The following is an 11245-nucleotide window of genomic DNA, read 5'->3' on the forward strand; positions in this document are numbered from 1 at the left end:
GCATTTTGAATTCCCCTCTGATATATTTGTTCCAATATCTAACGCGGCACTTTCATGTGGTCCATCATCCTTTAATTTAAATGATTTAACTTTTAATAATGGTTCTCGAATGGATAAAAGTCTCACATCAAATGAGTTCTGGTTTTCTTGATTGAATTTTAATAAAAGGTTTTTTTATGCCAAGTTTGCATTTTTCCATTCTGAGTTGTTGTAAATAGTTTTTCTACTAAAAATCTACGTCTTTCTTTTACATGTGAACTTTGATTCTCGATATTTAGAAGAAATGAAGAAAGGGAGTAAATTTAAGAAGAAGGCGGCATAACATCAATCAACAAGCCTGTTTGTTGAAGATGTTGATGATAAAATTCTAGGAACGGGACTATTTTCGGATATCGTATGTACCAAAGATGTTGGGCTTCCTCCTGGGAATCAATTTACCAATACTTTGAAGATGAGGAGCCCAAAGTTGTCACTAGAACGGTCACAGCCAACGATAAAACTCATTCCTCAGAAGGCATTGCAAGGGATGCCATCAACTCTTTTCTTCACATGGAGCAAGACCTCAATTATTGCCTTACACAGACATGGTCTGTTGGGTAGTTGAGAATTTAGATATTTCTGGGAGACAAATTCTGACCAAAAGGGGAACAATGATTGTGTCTTTCACCAGGAAGGATTTACAAAGAATTTATCATCTGCCAAATCATCAATATATCTATATATATATATATATAATAAGGAGTATATTGAGGCTTTTATAAAGGAGCATGGGTGCCTGTCAAAACAAATCCGATAAGGGAGAAAATACCCCAACAAGCATAAAGTGGAGGAATACGATAAGTATTCACTCAATTCCATCGCCTCCCATTTTTCCCAAGTAGCAGCTATGATGTGTTGATTGCATGAACTACCTAATGTGTCAAAATTCGCGGACAGCTAGCTACCTCTAATCGATGGAGCTTCTGAAGGTTTTATATTTGATTGGGCCACCCTTTATTCTAATAACTTAGCCACACATATCTTAGCTTTCTAGCATGTTAAAGTATTTCCGAAGATAAACCGCCCACTTTCTACATGTCTGCTTATGTTATGGATGCACTGTGTTTTTCTATGGATTTTCCTGCTATGGGTTGGAAATGGACTATCTAGGATCCAAAGCCTATTCACATTTATCACGACATCTTATGAGAATACAAATAATTTGAACATTTATACCAGATCTGTCACAAGGTAATGTTTCTGATATGTGAAGCCATTTTTTACTCAGCCACCTAGGATGTCTCAAGAACCTATGGATGACCTTTGTAAGGTCATAAATTGGTTTGCAGAATAATTATTCACTTATATCAGAGTCTGGGGTAGCCTTGTTCATCCTCATGTTTTTCCTTTTCACATCCTAGATAAGTTAGTTAGAAGGGAATTATCCTATCATACAGTCGGTTATGGTATTACTAAAGTGTTGAAGAAGTCAAATAAGAGGGAATGGCCTATTTTTCCTGTAATATTTGGTATATTTTCATTAGCCAATTATCGTCATGCTAAGAAAGAAATTATGTTTATTCAAGCTCTCAAATTTCCCACTGTTCCTAACAAACAATATGATCCAAATTCAGTTGTAATTTTTTTTACTGCATCTCAAGGGATTAGATAGTTCATCCATGAAGAAGACAAGTTAGATGATATGTTTGTACAGTCTTCCTCCTATGAGATAATACTACAATGAGTGGATTAAAAATTGATTGTAGAGGAGAAAACTCAGTTTCTTCAATATAGAACTTCCAGAATAACCAATATATCTGGAAAAATCATTAATATCTACTATTCAACATGACAATTCTTCACAGTCAATGATTCTTCCTCATATTCATCTAGAGGTTATTATAGTTTCTTCTACACCTCAATTAGAAGAATTTATTTTTGATCCTAAATTAAATCAGGCATGTAACGAGTTTAATATGACTCTTAATCTAAAGACTGAAGGTCAAACTACAGTTTCTTAAATTTCAATTTCTTCACAACAAGTTGATGTTCATAATACTCTTATGAATTCTGAATAGGATAAAAGGTTAGGAGAAATAATTGATAAGTCCTCTATTCATGATCAGAAGGATGTTGAAGTTATTCATGCTTTCGCTACTTTGGAGGTCACTCTCAATGTAGAAAAAATTCCTCCTTAGGATATCTTCAACAATCCCCAACATAAGGTAGTAGTCAAAAGGGGAAGAAAGAAAAGAAACTTGATCAATCTTGGTCATTGATGCCCAGCAAGATCTCTTCCCTTGAATTTTTATGGAAAGGTTCGTCTGCTACACCAATTGAAGAATTAGGAAAGTTGACCCAATTTACAAGGGCCTATGCTTCAACTATGATAGAAAAATAAGTATAAGTGCAAGAACTTCTTAAGAAAACTGAAGAAAATATAGTCTCATTGGAACAAATGTTTAATGTATAGAAACAAAAATTATTGAACAATAGCGTAATTTGTTTGCAAAGTTACATAAGAAATTTGATGCATTAAAATTACAACATGATAAGGACATAAAGATGAAAGATTATCAGATTGAAGAAATGCAAAGAAAGATAGAGCAATTTAATGTCAGTGCTTCGCTGTCAGAGTTCAAAAAAGAAGCCAAAGAATTGAATGCTCTTCTAAGGCATCAACAAAAGATCTTTTTCAGTAAGCTCATGTTGATTCAGGATCAATATAAGGAAAAAAAAACTCTTTTTGATCAATTGGCCGAGATGATGAGCTATTTTGATGAAGTTAATTAGCAATTAACTGATTTTCTAAGTTGGAAAAATAGTGTAGAAGGTAGAAAAAAAATCTTCCTAAAATTGATGAGGCACAAGAGTTAATAATTTTTCGAGAATGAGAAATTAGAATGAAACAAGCTGAAGCTACTGTAAATGAGGTTTGATATATATCTAATTGTATCATTAAAACAGTCAATGATACTTTGTTACAATAAAATATGATTTCTAATTTTTCAAAAGATCCACTTCCAGATGCCAAGACATTATTGAAAACTTGGTTGGAACATAGCAAAAAAATGACTTAGAGAGTTGAGTAGTTATCTAAGGTTGACCTTGAGAATCATTGGCAGTTTCTTGTTAAGCCTCATATCCAATGGTTGGTACTTTTTTTCTTAACCAATGTTACCATGCAAATGTTACCATCATTGAAGACTGCTATCTTTACCAGTCAGATAAGGATTAAGCCTAAGCACCCTTCCGAGCTCACCAGTATGCTGGATATATACAACTTGCGACAAATCAGTATTAGATAATCCCCATCCTAAGTTCAAAGAATGTTACAACAATTTCATGATTAGTCTTTTACTATTTGTTTCTATTGAGAGATTAGCAAAGGAGTTTGTTTTTATCATTTTTTGTATCAAGACTATAAATTTACCTCTCCAATATGGAGATGGGGGTTCTGAATTTCGAGAAGAAAGAACTTAAATTTCACTTTTGTATTTGAGATTTTCTTAACATAAAGTTGAACTACTTGTAGTTCCAAAATGAGTAGATTTACAATTTCTTGGGTACTATTATCCATTTTCTTTTCTTTTCTTTGAAATGAATTATTCATTGATATGTTTCACATATGTGTTCTTTAGTAAGTCTTTCATGATCACTTTTAACATGTTTGGCTAAAAATTACGTTATATTTTGAACAACGAAATTCTTATCATATCTGATTTTTTACTTAAATTAATTTAATGAACTATTTAATTAAAATAATTTCCATTGGTTGAATTTATATCATAATTTCACAATAGTCTACATTATTATGTTTGTTACGACATATTTCTAGCACATATGTTTTCAGCTTACCCTTGGACTGTAATAGATTGCAATAGTTTGTAATTTGTTTGTCAAAATATATTAATATTTATAAATAACTATTATCATCAACATCCATCCCACTTCGCATAATTTAATTTTTTTTTATGGGTAATTGGTCCCATAGTTCTAGTGGGAGCCACTATCCCAAACAAAAAATTGTCTAATTGGGGCCCCAGTCGGGTGATTTTCCCCCAATGCTGATGAGGTCAATTCAAACCATCAAAAATTTTGGTGCTAGAAGGAGGGCCAATAGACTATGAATGGCAAGAATATCTCACTCTAAATCAAGAGGTCATCCTAAGATTCAATCCCCATCAAAATATATTCCAACTTCTAAATCACATTCCAAGTCACCTAATTCTTGATCTGAAGTTGTTTAACCATCTTCCAAATCTCCTAGCCTTGCTAAAAGATCAGCTAGTGAATACTCTGTAAACACACAACTTTCAAATAAACTGGTTGAAGCTTTTGAACTTCAAACTCTCATACATAAGTTGGAAGGAATTTCCATTTCTGGAGAACAACTTATTCAATCTAAACCTTCTGAGGGTAGTTTTACATCTTCACCAAAATCTACTCGAGTACTTACGAGATCACAAAGTGAGAAATCAGAGTCAAACCTTTTGAATTACCATTAGCAACTCACAAGAAAAAATTCATATTTCTCGTGTCGACCAATGTTACATCTTATCCACCTCATACTTCTACTATTCTTCCTACTTCTTCTCATACTATTTCACATCCTCCTTTACCATCCTCTTATCATCCTTTAACACCTTCATCCACTCATATTTATTCTCTCCAATCAACCAATGCTATTGTTGTCAATAGTTCTACTAAGGAAACTATTTCAATTGTTAATACTTCAACTTCCCCTTCATCAAGTACATCTACTTCTAGATCTACCTCATCAACAACTGGGCTTATTGTTAATCCCAAAATTCCAAATAGACCATGGAACAATCTAGGAGAAGATACAATTAACCCTCCTGTGTACCCTCTCCCTAAACATCCTGAGAGATGGTAGCCTAAATTTAATCCTAATAATGGACTTCCTATATAAGAACATTTACATAATTTTATGTTGGCAATTAATCTTAATGGAGTTTCTGAAGAGGATGTAGTGTGTAGATTATTTCCTTACACATTTGAAGGATCAACGGGGTCATGGTATTTCTCTTTACCTACTGGATCAATTACTAATTGGGATACATTTGAAGAAAAATTCCTTAATAAATTTGGGGATGATAAAAAAATAGAAACATTAATTAATGAATTATTGAATCTCAAATACGCGGCTAATGAGAAGATTAAAGATTTTAATTCAAGATTTAATAAACTTTTGAATAAGATTCCAATTACATCTAGACTTGATGTCGATGTTCAGATCAAATGGTATATTAGTGCCCTGCCTTCAAATATCGTTATGTTTGTTGACAAATCTCAAAACACAATACTCAGTGATAATATGAAAGAAGCTATGGCTATTGAGAAAAGGGTATTCTCCCTCGAGAAGAAATTTTTTGTTGAAGAAAGAAAACCAACTAAAAAGGTCACTTTCAAAGAAGAACCTAAAAAGAAAGTTTCCAAATATCCTTACGATCTAGAAGGTTTACACAAAGTCCTCAAAACTATTTCCAATGAGATGGTATAATTGAAGAAGAAAGTAGCTCAAACTTCAATGAGACGACATTTTAGACCGATCAAAACAAATCACCTTGTTCAATCTCAACCACCTGCTAAAATATCTACCACAGATTCAAATGAAGAAGAGGAGGAAGAAGGAATAAAATCAGTAGAAGAAGTAGAATAATGAGAAGTAACATAGGCAAATGGCTTATGGGATTTTATCCTTACTGCTTCAGAAAACAAAAAATAATAAGAAGAGACTCTTCCTATTAGTACTCGAAGTAAAGGACCTCTAGATATGGCACAAAAAAATAAAATAAAAGTCCAAATAACTCATCAAATGAAAAAGGTATGCTAAAAGAAACCTTTAATCAATATTTAGGGTCCACATCAAATACTCCTAAAACTCCTCTTGTCGCTTCTCCTACATCAAAGACCCTAATAGTCTCATATACTATTGAATATAATATCTTTGAGGATATGAAGAAAACTAAGGCTAATATTTCCATATATGAGGTCAGTAAGTTGAAGCAACAACATAGATTATTTCTTAATGAGTTGAATGCAATGCCTGCTTCCCCATTACCTTCAACTATTGTTACCACTAAAGCCTCTAAAGGAAAGAATAAGCCTCCTTATACCCCTTCTGATAAGCTTGATCCTTTTGATGCAATTTTGATTGGAGATAGTTATAATTCACATACACCTCTGTTCCTTTAAACTTTTTTACTTTTCAACAAAATAGTTCCTAATTGTTTGGTAGATTCAGGTACTTCTTCCAATATTATGCTTATTTGGATTCTTGAAATTGAATCTAAAACCCCGGAAATATTTCGTGTTATAGACATTTTTGTGCCTAACAGCATGGAGCATGAAATGTCAATAATCTGAGGGATCCAAAGTCCCTAAACATGTTGTTATTACCCTTAGAGGAACAAGGTCTACAAACCACAGCACTGAGAATCAGTTCTCCACTCAAAAACACTCAAAAACAGGCTATTTCTGGATCATGTCAGCTGCTCCACTGAGCATCTGCGCTGAATGTCAACTGCTCCTCCTTGTACCTGCGCTGAAGGTCAAAATCAATGAAGGCTACCTGCGCTGGGCGAGATTGGCCAAGTGGCACAGTCATTCTGCAAGGTGTCAACTGCCCAGGAAGCTTCCAAACTGACACTTGGGTCAAGAAATTCACCTAGTGATGAGTAAGAGGGTCTTGATCTCCAAGTGGACTCAAGAACTGAAGATTAACTAAAGTGGGAGAGGACACAAGTCAGCTTCAGGCCAGTCTCAAGATGACTCATCCTTTCTCCAAAACCCTATATATAGAACTCTCTCATGAGGTCTAGGGAGGCGGGAATTTTGTGCAAGTAAGGAAGTGCTGTTGGTTTGTGATTAGAGCTATTGGGTGTTTGCTTGAAGGAGGTGAAGAGGAGATTTCTTTCAGCTGGGAGGTGTTGCTGGATTGGGCCCATTGTGGTTGTAACTCTCTCAGAACTTTACTTCTATTATCAATAAAGTATTCAAGATTCTTCTATGTGCATGTATCTTTATGATGAATAGATGGTTGTAAATTTGATTTATGCTAATCCTATAATCGATTATGGATGTATGCTTCTTGTAGTTTCCTTTTCTTGTGCTTTTACAGGATCTGTGTGTAGCTGGGTCGGTGAAAGGGCAAGGAGCTAGGAGCAAGCAGCAAGGAGTGAAGACTGGATCGACTATAAGCGCAAGATAACGGTTAGTAGATCATCCTTTCTTCCCTCTCTCATCTCATAAAGAAGAAACTTTGAATAGCTTTGCATTCAGTTGTTGCTGGAGTACTATCACCTTCAAAGTAGGGATAGAGGCATTCTGCATTAGATAATTTCCCCCCAACAAAATGGCGACTCCGCTGGGGAGCGTATCTTTGTAGTTTGTTGTGTTTGTTGCTATTCATTTCATAGACAAGGAGAGTACCAAATCGAACTGTGTTTGAATCCATCAAACACAAAGTAGAGGGTAGCTACTCTGGCTCAGTTTCTGAGCAAGTTTATGATTTGAAGAGCTGATCCACAAGGACTCTAATAAGCTGTTAGTGATAGCTTTTCATCCTCCTGTACATCCCTTAGTGTGCCCTTGACTGATAGCTTCTGATTTGAGCAAAAACTGTGAATTTTTGAGCAATCTGTGACCCGGAAACCAAGACGGACGAAAGTCTCGTTCTTCATTGCAGGTTGTACACTAGCAGTCTGCATTTCAGCGCAGTTCTCGAAGGGGCTACCTGTGCTGAAGGTCAAACAGGCAGTGTTACACCTGCGCTGGACCAGTCTTGGCTTGAGTTCCTGGGGTTTCCTGCTGTGTCTTGATTTGTTTTCACTGTTGTTTTTGCTGTTTGATGCCAGTCAGTAGGCCTATCTCAAACCATCTTCCTTTGTCATTATTCCGCCTCAGTTGTATAAAGAAACTGTATTTGTTCTTTTGCATTTCTTATGTCATTTACAGTTTCCCATAACAAAAGTGAACCAGTCTTGCATTGACCTCTTAGATCTAGACCTGTGATTAAGTGTCGTTTCTGATCTTAAGAGTTAGCTTATTTGCTGTTCATAGCTGATTGAGTTTGTCGCTTTCGTTATATGGTTTGAATTTATATATTTCTAGTGTCGAAACAAGTAAATCTTAAGGTGTCTCTTTTGATTTTGGACAAACTTGTTTGCTTTCGCTTGAAATTGAATTCGAAATTATACAACAGCTTTCTTTTTGTATTTCATCAAACATTAAGGAAGAGAAAAGAAATACTTGCATTTTTGCATTGAGTTTTTATGTTGATTTAGGGAAAAAGTGCATTAGCGAGTGCTCTTTGATCTGTGTGAAAAGGATTTTATCTCTCTTTTCCCTCAGTAGTTAAGATTTTCATAAGTCGAAAAGATTTGAAAAGCTTGCTTCTCATCTTAGGCTGCATTTAGGAATTTGTATCAATACATCTCGTGGTGAACCTTGAAAGGCAAACTTTAAAAAAGATCAACTTAAAATATATTGAATGAACCTAACAACGCTTTGAAACATAACGCAAACATCTAGAGGTCTAAGCTAGAGACGTGTTCCGGCGTCGTTAAACATAGTGACTGTCGATCTCGACGAAGGTGGGTGATTCCTCCTGAGAGTCGGTGGCACTAATACGGACTTGTGCTCCCACGTACCGTCGCGTATATATTGGGAGACCCCTATAGGATCAAAGCTTTTATCCATAGGAAGCCGTGTCGGCCGCCCTACTGATCGCAATGCAGTGAACACAGCATTCACGAAGATCGACCACTCGTACCGTAAAACGTATTCTGTGGTTTTGCGAAAGGTTTGGCACACCCTCTGCCTAGATCTCCAGAGCAGTTTCTTTTGGCCTTTTTCAAACTCTATAACTGAAAAAGTCCATCCGAGCATTTGTCACTTCGGGCTCGTTAAAACATCGAAGGAGACTAGAGTCATCTTTAGCTTTTTCTCGACTCTTTAAAACTGAAAAAGCAAGTTGTGTCTAAAGCGTCGTTATAAAATTTATTTTAAGTGGAATAATCATCACCTTTCCCTCGTTGATCTTCGAAGTTAGTCCACCACAAGTGGAAGTTCCTGTAGAATCGCTAAGAAATCTTTTGGATAGACTAGATATGTTTGAACAACCGTCGACATCTAGGACTGTGTCATCCGACACAGCAGCAGCAGAGCCTCCTGCTGCTACTCCAACGATGTTCGCTGGTATACCATATGTCCCGGAAAATTGTCAACAACAAGCCGGAGTCCAATCAGGGACGACGACATGGTTAGTTCCTGTTTCTTCATCCGGATTATCATCTGGTATTTCTTATGTTGAAACTCAACAAATTGATCCAATGTGTCTTCAAAGGCCAATTTACCCTTTAAGTACTGGATTTCCACCATATGGAGGGCAGTATGCTCTTTCATTGTTCCCTCCCAGAGAACAACCATATGGGAGTTTACAACAAAGTTCAGGTCAAACTGGAATTACACCCAGCGGTTGGGTACCAATACTGCCTCAACAACCAGGGGTTGTATATTCAATGCAACCAGTACACCCTGTGTCGAATATTCCCACCACACCTGCTATGGTGAATGCGTCACAAGTACAAGCGCTACCTGTTGTATGTCGACCCCAAGTTTCTCAAGTTGCAATACAACAACCTCTTGTCTCAACGACTCAATCACAATCTCAGGGTAGTGCCTCCTTATCTGGAGCGACTCAGGCTCAAACAAGTACTGTGACTCCTCATCTTGTTCAATCATCCAGTATTGATCAACAGCAAATGGTCCAACAACCAGAGCTGGTTCAATCTCAACAACCGCCATTCCAACAATCATATCAAGGACCTGAGCAACAAGTCTTTGTAAATAATGGGCAACCATGCTATAATGGTTATGCCCATCAACCTTGTCAAAGTTGCCAGCATTATGCTAGTCTACAAAGACCCATTGCTCAGGCGATACCATCTTATCCTAGATATGCTTCGCCTAACCTGAACCAACAGTTGCCCTTTGTAGCAACTCTAGAATTACCAGATCTAAACCGGCTGACGAATGATCCAATTGCTTATGCCCCTTGGTGGCCAGCGATTCCGCATAAACTTCCGTCAGATATTCCTAAATTTAATGGAAATCCGGGTGAAGATCTGTCGAATCATGTGATGACATTCCATCTATGGTGTTCATCGAACACTCTGAATGATGATTCGATAAGACTTCGCCTCTTTCAGAGGACGTTAACGGGTCCAACGGCAAAATGGTACATTGAATTGCCTAGAGCTTCGTTCGACAACTTCAGTACCTTAGCCACAAGATTTTTAACCCATTTTCAATTACCGATAAGGTATGAAATGGGAACAGAACTCCTTACCAACTTCAAATAGACGACTGCCACCCACATATCTGATCATATACATGAGTGGCGTCGTCGTCGTAGGATGGTGAAAACATATGTTCCCGATCAGCTATTAGCTGAATGGTTTATAAAGTCGTTACTTCCTGCTATAACGGAAGATGTGGCCAAGGGGGGAGTCGTAACAGAGGAGCAAGTTATCGCTCGTGCACAGTATTTGGACTTAGTTTATACTCAGTCCGGCACGCTCTACGACAAAATACCCGACGCTCCTAGACCGGAATTTTCAATTCCTCCTCCTCCTAAATCAAACAATGACTCTCACGCCAGTGATGGCATGATTGGCAAGCACAAAATTTATAGTCAAAATGCAAATGAAGAACTTCTTGCCTCAGAAGTAAATGCCATGTCAACCGACAAGGGCAAACAACTGAAGCAACCAGGGGGCAAGAGGAAAAAGAAAGGGAGAAAAAGGAAACCCCCAGCAGGGTGTCATATATGCGATGAGGATCATTGGACGAAAGATTGTCCACATATAGCTGAAGTTAAGAAACTCTTTAAGAGTTCAAAAACCCCAGCAGTATTGACTGATCCGTTTCCTAATCCAGGTCAAAATCTGGTTGCTAATCAAAATGCTTCCCGATCCCAAGTGCTTATGTTGTCTACCTCAAAGCAGCAAACTAATGCTTTGACGAGGAATAAAGATTACAGGAATCCAAAGCTGTCGAACAACAAGGCTAATGAACAACCTAGTAGTTCGACAACAACTTTGACCGAAGTTGTGCCACCCATCGTCCCTAAGCCAATAATAAAGTCGCAAAAGGGAGCAGTACACAAATCGACATTTAATTCTTGTGCGAAAATAGCACAGATAGAGGACCTGGCCCAATCGCCGTCCGTTATGTCGAC

Source organism: Pinus tabuliformis, chromosome 3_1 (assembly GCF_031772625.1).
Source record: "Pinus tabuliformis cultivar Carrire ecotype Pingquan chromosome 3_1, CPIR1, whole genome shotgun sequence".
In the NCBI taxonomy this organism is placed as follows: Eukaryota; Viridiplantae; Streptophyta; class Pinopsida; order Pinales; family Pinaceae; genus Pinus; species Pinus tabuliformis.